This window comes from Homalodisca vitripennis, chromosome 1, assembly GCF_021130785.1.
Source record: "Homalodisca vitripennis isolate AUS2020 chromosome 1, UT_GWSS_2.1, whole genome shotgun sequence".
NCBI classification, from domain to species: Eukaryota; Metazoa; Arthropoda; class Insecta; order Hemiptera; family Cicadellidae; genus Homalodisca; species Homalodisca vitripennis.
In genome coordinates, this window is record NC_060207.1 from 88,216,945 (window position 1) to 88,228,814 (window position 11,870).

Below are 11,870 nucleotides of genomic sequence, written 5' to 3' on the forward strand. Positions count from 1 at the left end.
TTACCATCAACATTAAAAACTTCATAATTCTTATTATATTTAGTAACTAACATTAGTCTTAGTTTTGGCGTAAGATTGTTTAAAAATATAAATAAGAAGGGAAGAAATATATAAGATATATAAATAATTAAAAAAATACACGGTAATATTTTAAATTTAGGTAAAACCGTGAAATAACTAATGTAATCAAAACAATTAAATATGACATCCAAACAAATCAATACATGTATAACTAAATATAATTCATTTTAAAAAATTAATCAAATTTATAAAGCACAGAACAGTTTCTTGCTATTCATTCACTTCCTAGTAATGAAGGTGCATTCATTGGGTTCATGTCATAAAAGAGCAGTGGAGGGATCGTTTCTTGTAGGCTGTGTGTGTTAAACAGCCCTCGAGAGGGCTGAGTTTGCAAGAGACCTGGTCTTCGTGCCCTATCTGCTACTCGTCTCGCAGTGTGTGCCCTATCGTCGCACTGCCTCTGCCTCTTGGTGGTTCATTACACTTGATGGTCCCACTTAGACAGAGGGTTTATTCATAGTCGAGCCATTCTTTATGATGATGCCCGGGCAGTGTACTGTGTACACTTGTAGAAACTTATCGAAACAGTTCTCACGCAAACATCCCTCTGAATATTTTATAACCAACAGGTGGTCAGAGTGTGCTTGTATGTCATTATAAGTATATTAAAATGTAATACGGAGTTAATTACGGACAAATTAGTTCAGTTTTAGTGTCTTAATAAATGGCATGTTTAAATCCTGATGATTTGAGTTTTTTGTATGGAAACACTAATCTACCAATTTATTGTATATACCATTCACCCACCGACATCTGTCCCTTTCCATATCACCCCAAAATTAAATTTTAATTTTGTTGAAAAGTCGAGCTAGACACTTCCCATAGCTGATAGAGAATTGTGTTTAGGCAAAAATTTAAAAATCCCCTGTCTCTTGATAGCCCAAGTCTTTGGTAAACCAGGCTATTCGATGACATCTTAAGTTTTGTCCTCATGGCTTATTTCGTTCTCCATGGTGAGTACTCGGGCATTTAGGAGGGTTATTGCCCTATAACACCCAAAACATGCCTTTATTCCAAAGCAAGCAAATTTATCATGCGAAACCCCCACAAACATGATGATAGTTGTTTTGAACACTTTAATAAACTAAAAATCACATTTCCTTATATTTAACAATATATTATGCCTTTGCCTTTCTCGTGGTAACGTTTATCTCACACTTGTATAAGAGTGCGGAGCGTGTGATAAACATGAGCAGAGTCAGCTTGCTAGTCACAGGTCCAGCTGACTAAAAGATGATTTCTGTCACCTTGTCTGTTGCATCACTCATCTGCTACCAAAATTTGAACGTAACATCAATGCTTTATGCTGAGGTTAGTTCACGGCGCCCTTTTGTCTCAATATCTCCTTGAACTACCTGGAATTAAATAAGAGAAAACATTAAACAATAATTAGCTAGATTTCAGTAAAAAATTACTTTTTTTAACTTTTCAAAGCAAATACGTATGTGTTAATCTGTATTGGTTTGTGAAATTTGCGGCTAAATACTAATTTTCAACATATCTGTTTTGAAATTTAAGATATTTATAATCTAATTATATTTTATGATTATAAAAATCACTTATTATATTCATTCTGTTTATTACATATTTTAGTTACTATCGTGAAACAGCTTTTATAAAATATCTGTAACCTTTATGAACCATAAGGTTTCCACATATTTAGATACAATATAGTTTATGCAACTTAAAATGGTTATGGACATTGAAACGACTTCTCAAATTAACATCTAAAGTCTCACTGTTAGTGTGGGAAAGGTAAATATTAATGTCTAGTTTGGGGATATAGACATTATTGACATAATTTATTTTCTTATATAACTTCTAAACTTCGTGGAGTGACTGACAGGGTGAACTACAAACTATCTCTCTAAGAATCTACCCTTACCTTAAAGTAACTATATTATAGTTTTATCAATTTTTAACGCAAGTTTAACAATAAACAATTACACTGTAGAGACTGTCGAACCATCGACGAAGTAACATTTACAATAAAGGTTTATTTTCAATAAATATTTTACCATTAAAACGTGACACAAACAAGCATTAACGCTTCGGTCATGTCACAACAATACCAGGACAAACAAGAGAGGTAAAGAGCGAATAAAACGACGCTATATACCTGTGGAGCGGGTGCAAGTATTGTTATTCATATGGCGTCACCACACACCTCCCATGTGTTTATAGGCCAGTAAACCCGCATGTCGAGAGCATTGTCTCCCGTGGCTGTATCCACCACCACCACTTGCGGTGGGAATCGAGCCATAAAGTGTCTTAGTGATGTCCATAACAGTTTTCAACGTGATATAAAGTTACACTTGAACAGTAAAAAACTTCCTCCATTAATGAATTTTATATAGAACAATAACTTAATTGAAATAAGTGATACTGCGTGGTAGTTTCTTCATTAATTGGCTGAGCCTATGTGTCGAGGGGCTGGAAAATTTTATTTCTGTCTGTCGGTCGATCTGTCTGTTTGTTCACACGATATTTCAAAAAGGACCTGACCTGTAGAATTGAAATTGTGCATGAGTCTTATTTATATATGAGGAATACTGGTTTGATTATGGTGCATGGCACTTCATGGGATTTGGCTGAGCGTTTGTGAACACTTTTACATTGGTCTTATAGGTTACTATGATGGCAACGATAAAACTATAGCATAATGAATAAAAATAGTAAACAAACCAATTCACTCATAAGAGATTTTAGCATGTGACATATTAATAGATGTAGCCTAACTTTACTATCCCAATACATGAAAAATCATTTTACGGTGACTTGGACACGTATTATTTTAACACTGATTTAAAACCCAATTTAATGAACAGAAATGTGAATGAGTCATTGGCAAGATACTCGAGAAGAGATTTCCTACATTGATTTTAAATTTGTTGTGAGTTCTATGACGGTGAATGTCCAACCATGAAATTTGGATGAGCGTCGTTGAAGCGTACCAGTTAGTAAACTGACACAATTTCTCGTTTGTTTGCGGGAAGTATCATAATTTCGTTTTCGTATGATGTCCTGTCGTTCTATCGAATAAAGAAATCAGCAATCTCTTCAAATTTGCATTAACCTTAGCAAAGCCTGTTACGTACCACATGGCGTGGCGTACTCCTATTTGGAATTATTAAAAATGTATTCGTATCAATTAGTTTATATTAAGAGTATTACTTAAATATTTATGAGTTTATATGAAAAGACATTATATCCCCCTGTGTTGCATTAATGTCTTGCAAGTCTTGTGTTGAGATATGGGATGGCATGCGGTGAAAATTACGTTTAGTAGATTATTTCTGATACCAAAAATCTTTATAAGTATATTTTCACCCATATCTGCAATGTTTAACGATCATTATATACGCACCAGATTAAACCTCTGCTTTAGTCCATGAATGCCATCAGGAATAGCTAGGGGTTGTCAGCCAGCCCCAGTCTAAAACCTGCCAGTCTGTGGCAAAAAGCCATAATGATCATTGAGTGGTCAGACTCAACTGCGAATCTACTGCTAAGATCAGTAGGTGTGCCAGTTTTTGTTTCCTTCAACATGATATTTCACATAACCTCATTTATCAACGGTAAAAAGAATTTAAAAAACTCAAAGTAGTCAAAAATTAAAAATTTTAGAATTCGAATTGATAATGCAATGTCGTACCTCATTTTAAAAGTCTTTAATTGAAACATTTTCATAGTGACATCTCAAAAATATGTTAAATGTTAACAATTTAAACAACTTCCACTAATTTTACCAAGTAATATAATCATTGTATCAGTACATTTTTTAGTCAGGTTCAATAGCAATTTATAGTACTGTGCGTAAAAAAAACTGTTTTGTATTTCTTAACTTTTCAACAAACAATCTAAACTACAAATATGGACCAACTCTCACTAGCTTAGATTCTTAATACCCTTGTTAAATACTTTAAAGGCTAGAAATGAGACTCATATTGACGGTACCTTTGAATTTAATCGGCATAAACTCATGTCTACAACAGATGAGCCATTTATATAGTGGAGCGGTCCTCAAGTGAAGAGATACGACTGACATAGACACGGCTTTGTTTGTCTCAACACTTCGATCAGAGTGACGAGAACGATCAGACGCCGGGACATTGTGTTTACATCTCAACCCTTTATAGTGGGTCTGTTGTATCTCACAGCCTGAGTGTGTCCGTCCTAACAAACCGTTCAGAGAATAGGTCTGATCTTTCGGAGTTCGATCGTAAACGTTTCCAGCTCATATCGGATTTCAATACAGACTTTTACTATGTATGGAAACATCTTTTACAGTCCAAGATGTGGAATTGGCTTCGGGAAAGTCATTTCGATACATATTTGGTGCAAGGTAGAAAGAAAGTACCAAAATTTCAGTCAATATTTTTTCAGTAATACTCAACAGTGTATTTTACAGTATTAATCCTTCAGTATAATAGTTCAGAAAAATCCAGAGTTTGGAACACACATTTAGTATTATATTTCCATCAGCCAATATAAAATAATTTGTTTGATAGAATATTATGTGGATATGTCATGTAGTTTTTAGGAATGAAAGTTGTATAATATTAAACATTACATTTACAACCCTAGAAAATTTTGAATTAAATTTAGCAACTTTCAGCTAAATTTCGGCAAAGATACAGAAACATGAATTTGTTTACATTTCAATATTATAAAGTATTAAATACACAATTATTCATTAGAAGCGAAATGCAGATTTTAAAGACGAAATTGCAGATTGCACCAGTATCGAAGTTAAACCATGGAGTGCATTACAATATTAGATATACTATTTCAATTCTGTTTTGAATAAATACCCCACCTGCATGAATAAAGCTGTGAATATTTGCACATAAGGTGCTCAAAATTGCTTGGCTCTCTTGACATTGTGTATGACATTTTTACTGTGGGTCATAAAACAGGGGGATGGAAACAAACATGCCTCAAATAGCCATTTTTTCCGGACTAGGGTTAAAAAAATAATAAGACTTATACCACGTAAAACTTATTATAAGCGATTATTTTGAAATATTCCATGAACTTAGTTTTAATGATTTTCCACTCTCCTCCTTATACAGGAAGCAAAACACAAGCTATGTAAGTAGACGTTTTTTGACCGAAGTAGTCTTTTGAAGCTTACGTATTTATATACAACTATTTTTTCAATCGGGGCACTAACGCAAATACAAGTGTGAAACCATGAATAAATTAGACAGGAAGTGGATTGAACGGCCGGAATAGACACTTTATACCAGTAGTAACCTTTTAGTCGGAAGTAAGTATATATTTTAGACGGAATATACAACTATTTTTTTCAATCGGGGCACTGACGCAAATACAAGTGTGAAACCGTGAATAAATTAGACAGGAAGTGGATTGAACGGCCGGAATAGACACTTTATACCAGTAGTAACCTTTTAGTCGGAAGTAAGTATATATTTTAGACGGAATATACAACTATTTTTTTCAATCGGGGCACTGACGCAAATACAAGTGTGAAACCGTGAATAAATTAGACAGGAAGTGGATTGAACGGCCGGAATAGACACTTTATACCAGTAGTAACCTTTTAGTCGGAAGTAAGTATATATTTTAGACGGAATACAAATGGCGGAAATAGACCCTTTTAGACTTTTCATTGATAAAAAAATATTGACGTAGGGATTTTCAGTTCTACATGTATATTTATATTTCATTGTTGGGACTTATGACACTGGAGATATCTTAGACCGCAAGTAGATTACAAGTTTTTTGACCGAAAAACAAATTTTGAAATCGAACATTGTATGTATTCTACATCAGGGCAATAAGGCAAATTCAACCTTGGAACCGTAAATACATTAGGCCAGATGTGAATTTCAGTGACAGGAATCCACACTCTTGTAGCAATTGAGAATCCTAGAGCATTGCTCCTAAAATGCTAGAGGACGTACCTATTGTTTTTACTTATGGCTGTATAGAATCCTATAAGATGCTGTAGGATCCCATACAATGTTACGATATGCTATGGAATAATTGTTTAATTCGACCAGATACTATTTAGGATTAATTAAATACTATTTGAATAATTAGTTAGCTATGCGGTAGTCAATCAAATTGTATTCGTAACTATTCTTCTGGATCTGTACCTTCTAAGGTAGAGAGTTAAGTTTCGCTAATCAGTTTCTAGTTTTCTCTAGGACTAGTGTATTACAACAGATTTACAAGTAAAATGACTAGTGAATTTGGTTTTCAACTGTATTTTTGTCTAGTAATGTAGAACACATGAATAATAAAAGTCAAACTACAGCATCACATGTTTCCTGACCTACTCAGGATATTGCGAGATAAAGAGACCCCTTTGTTAAAATAGCACCGGAAGAAGCGGTATAAAATTTGATTAATTAAACGCTTTACATCCTCAGAAGCAAATATCTCGCCCGTAAACCAAACTCCGCTCTGTTGTCGGCCAGCTTTGAAGTGCGGAGTGAATCGTTTCCAGATGATGTGCTATTTTCGTACTACCGAGGTCTCGATACTATCAAACCTTTCTATCAAATAGGCAGACTCAAGTGTGAGCAGAGTCTGGGACATGACATTGCGAAATACACTCAGTATAACGTAATATACTTGTAACATAGTTCACGTTTTTATTTGCTACATTTATTGAAACGGGTTAAGTGTAAGAAAAAACTTAATAGGTATACCTTTACCTATAAAAACGAATATCTTAATCATTCATGTGGATTTTATTCAAGGTTACGCCTAAACTATTTTATATTAATTACAATTTTTAAATTTATTTCCTGATTATCATTACAAAACTAGGAATTTCTTGATATGTCATTCCTATCATACCGTACCTAGCATATTATTCCTATCTTGGCTCACCCACTTTGGTAGACGAATTAATATATTTTCAGGCTGTAAAAATTAACAAACAACTATTGAGTGGTACTGTAAATATATGTTAGCGTTTATTATTATTCATATTTTAGTCAGCTAATTTGGAAATCGAAATATTGACCAGCTCCCACGCTCAACCGTTGGCACGGAAAGAGATATACGCTTACACGACCATAAATAATGCAAATGAAGGAATAAAACGAACTGTCAAGTAAATTTAAATCAACTAATTTTAGGGGCGTTAGAGTTATATTTAAGAATTGAACGAGGCTTGTGCGGCTGTGTAATCCAGGCCCCGGGGCCCGGGCCACGCCCTCCTGTAATAGGCAAGGAATTAAACCAGTGATTTACGTGTTGGTGGGAGGAAGCGTAGCGCCAGCTGCACCGGTTCCCGGGCCTCTGGAGGTTGGGAGAAACAAACAAACCTTCCCGAATCGGAAATTCATTCGGAGTTTTATTTAATTAAGTCCTCCCATACACTATACACAGCATGCGCAACTGGCTCAATGATTCAGGCACACATTTCTAACTTCTAAAACATCTAGAAACCTGAACGTTAGCACAAAAGTGCATTTTGCCGTATACTAATTTACAAACTGGTCAGTTTGAATGCATCCACCAGTACTCCAATATACACTGATTCAGATCAACACATGGATAATTTTGAGCAGGAGTATACTATGGCCGTGTATCAGTCAAACATGAGAACAAACCTTCGACGTTGGAATAAGGTCACTATCGAGTGGCCAAATTCCGATGCAATAACAAGGAAAATACTTTATTAAATACGATTGGTAACAGCCATAATTTGATGATACAATGATATAGAACATTGCTTAGTAGATTAACAAAAACTGTTCGTTATAATTCAGAACATATTATCTTTAAATACAATATTACTCGTACATGACTGGAATGGAATTTTAGTTCATGTTTAATATATTTTGTTAGCAATATAATCCTGAAGTAACAATGAAGAAAGCACATTAGAATATCAATAGTTTTGAAATCAGCCGGAGCTACAACGTAAGTTTAAATTCAGTTGCACTCTAAATATAAATAGCTTCAAACGTTTAAAGTTTCAAAGACTTCTTCATTCCTGAAATAATCGTACTTACTTAATTCATACTTTTACTCCAGGTAAGTAAAATGAGGCTTCTATTACAGATATAAAGCTTCGATTGATTGGTTTAACTACCTATTCCTGTCATTGTGTGTGTGTGTGTGTGTGTGTATATATATATATATATATATATATATATATATATATATATTGATAATATTTTTACGAAAATAGTGAATACGAACATGTTGTGTAATATCAGTGCTAGGTGAGTATTGTCTTGCCAAAAATGTTTGATGAAGACGAAGTATGTTTGATGACATAAATAGTGTAAGGAAACTGGTGGTTAACTATGCAAATTAAATATTCCAAACAGCATTTCGAAAAGTACAAAAAGTCCGTAAGGCTATATAATCGTAAGTAAATTGTTCCGATATGTGCAATTCACATTGCGTAATAAAAAAATAAATAAGCTAGTTATTAAAATCGAAAACTATTGTGTAATTAGAACCCATTTCACAGTGGTTGATTTTGCTATGAAAATGAACTGGATTTAAACTGCATAAAATACGTTTAGTGATTGCAGTGCCATTCATATTTCCGGACATGGCAGCCTACATTATCATAACTTCCGTCATCGAGTAACATTTATATAGTCGTTACTCTATGTTTCCGTATTTGGGAAATGAAAGATTATCCCAGCTTTTGAAACTAAACGTTTGATGTGCTCTGTCTCAAGCACGTGACATTAGTCTATTTTTGCATGAAATTCTAAAAATTAAAATAATCACTTACGGGACATATTTTAAATTTAAATTCTTTTAAATGAAATGAGACGCCAAATCTAGCTGAAGTTGTTTACAATTTGCTCAACAAGACATTTTTCCAAAGTTGGATAGGACGAGGTGTGTGGAATGCTACGTTAGCTTGTCTTTAAGCTTACTATTTGTATTTGTAGCGTATTACTACTTGTGTCCAAATAAGCGTTAATACTAAATACATAAAACTGTTTTTAATTTAAAGTAACGGATACGTCATTCAGTTGATACATTTTCTCCAGAAGTCCATATCGAAATAAAAGAGAAAGCAGGTTATATTATTTGGACGTGCAAAGTGATTTAGGCGAACTGAGAATAAATGTCCATTAGACCTAAATCACTTTAGACCTAAAGATTTGTCCTTTAGACATAGGATCACCTTATTTTCCTAAATAAGTATTTTTGAATTAAAAACCCTAATATGTTTAAGAATTTGGTGGAAACATGCAGTTTGATGGTATATTAAATGTAAAGTTTTAAAATCTATTACAATTTTAATTTTTACATTTTTAGGTTGATTTTGTATAAAAAAATCAGCCTATTGCATTCACCACTTATCGAAAACTGCTGCATAACTTGACCTTTACAGGCAGAAAATCAACACCTATTCAATATTTTATATATATATACAATAGTTAGGAAACAACTGACAAAAAAAGTATACACTTTGTAAAAATATGTATCTTATAAATATCTGGGCCATTTCGTTAGCCAGCTTGGTACGCCATTTTGTTTCAATATGGCGGCCGTTTAAACTTTTTTAATGCACACCTCCGTTATTTACGAACCTAGAGAAAGAAAAATGGTTCTGGAATGCATATATGATTTATTATACTTTTTGTTTTAAGCATTGTTTTGTATCTCGAACTGTTTTTGCGATATTTAGTACATGTATATTCTATGAGAATAAATTAATAATATTTCAATTAGCACAAAACCTATACATCCTCCAACTAAACAAGAAGGACTGTTTATAGTTGATTTAGCTAATATAATGTTTAAAATAGCTCAAATCGGATCTTTTCATAATGGTCAGTCATTATGTGCTACAATGTAAATTATGACTTTGTAGCCTCTCATTTTTCACGAAAGCAATAAAACACTATGATACAATTTATATGGTTCATAACTTAACGCTAAAGAAGAATACGTTGATCTGGTCAATCACGATAATATTAATGTTACCCAAATAGAATGGCAGTTACATTGCGCATCGGCAAGAGTCTCGAGTTGCTGGGTGCTTAACCCTGCCAAGGTGAACTGCTGGTCCGTGAAGACTGCGGTTCGTGAACTGCGGCCGGTTGAGGGCGAGGGTGAGTCCAGTCCAGAGGTTATCAGTCCACACGACTGCGAGAGAGTTAATTGTTCACCTCTTCCTGCCCAGGGTTCACGCGTGCTCGAGGACTAGAGCTTCAGCAAACTTCCACGTCCCGCATCCGTTATCGATGCAGGATTGTGGGACTGAAATATAGAAATGCAGTGTTCTGTTACTTTTACGCTATAGAGTAGCCTTCAGATACACGGTAATTTAACGCGATAATTTAACGCGTAAGTAGAAAAATGATAACGTTCCAAAATATCTTAAAGTAAACTTAAATAGCCCATCTGTAGTAAATAAATAAGGCCATATGTTGAGAATAAGAGGATGATATTCTAATTCAGTGCAATAATTAAAAACCGTCTCCAAAACTTCGATGAGTGGGAAAAGGAAAACACCTCCATAATGTTATCTCTATTCTACGCATATTCAATGTTCGTTCGCCTACTAGTAGCTAAAGTTTACTACTCGTAATCCAGGTGGAAATAAATTTTCACAAAAAACTGGGCTATGTTTATTGGGATTCCGTAATTAATATATTGTTAGAAGTATAAAAATATTAACTCATTATTATGTAGTTTATATATATAATAATAGTAAAAGCTATTAAAAGTTGAAACCCATTAATAATGGCTGGTCTCTGTTAAAGTATTCATGGTAAAAATCAACAGTGATTATAAATTTAAAAAATTAACTAAGAAGACTTTACGTACAAAACACAGAACGAGTCTCGAAGTAAGAGGTTTCGGTTTAATTGTTTGTGTAATTTTAATTACTGGATTATTTATAAGGAGAATTTATTAAAACTCTTTTTGATTGACAGAAAATGCATATGCATTCTTTAATTTTATATTTTGCATATAACACGCTGTACATTTAGGATTAAAATGGAACGATGTGTCTTTATTTTATTTCAGTCCTTATAGATTAGTTGGAACAGTATCATAAATTAATTAAAAGGGTGAAAACAAAATAAGTGCAAATTATATTTTTTTATTTTACAATTAAAAAACACATTTTCAAGTAGATTTTAACCATTTTGCCTTAAAACGTTTATTACAATTGTTACAAAATTCTGCTGGCATAATGAGAACTGGGATAAAAACTGTACAATGTTACTTATAATGGAATGTATCTTCTTTGTATACTTGTTAAAGTAGAATTTTTTCTTATCAGTTGGCCAAAAAGATGGTTTTCTCGATTTATAAAATGTTTTTCTCAGCCATTCAGTTATTCTCACTTTTGTCACTTGCTAAGATTCATTTCCCTAGACTGAGGATACCTAGTAGGACAAAATAAGTGCACAGTCACAACTATAAAAGAGAGTAATAACATAATATAACGTTTAAATTAAATCTTTAATGACTTTAAACTCCGATGAAATGGAACTTGTAACAAAACCAATTTATTGAACATAATGATGTCATGTGTTATTTTTATTACTAACCTGTAACTGTTACACGGTCAAAGCAATTTATAAACAGGAAGATATAATTTTGACATATATACAAACTTTGCAGAAGGAAGTGACAAAGTTCTAGTGTCAAGCGCTGTTTTGAGAGTGAAAGTAAAGATCCCGAAATTTTCTCATTATCTTACTATTTCTTAATTTTTCTGTCTTTTAAAGTGAAAAAGTATACAAAAAAATTCTCCAACCTACCATTGTTTAAACGTTGTCTAAACAACGATTGAGTGTTTTATAATGCGT

The 11,870-nt window shown here is 33.3% G+C and overlaps 1 long non-coding RNA gene across 1 annotated transcript; it reads right to left on the reverse strand.

Moving 5' to 3' along the window:
- Positions 1-221: 221 nt before the first annotated feature.
- Positions 222-10,421, reverse strand: LOC124352888. The gene is made up of 2 exons (XR_006921544.1): positions 10,050-10,421; positions 222-1,436 (listed from the first exon to the last, which is right to left on the reverse strand). It is a non-coding gene; the product is annotated as an uncharacterized LOC124352888 (long non-coding RNA).
- Positions 10,422-11,870: the final 1,449 nt, after the last annotated feature.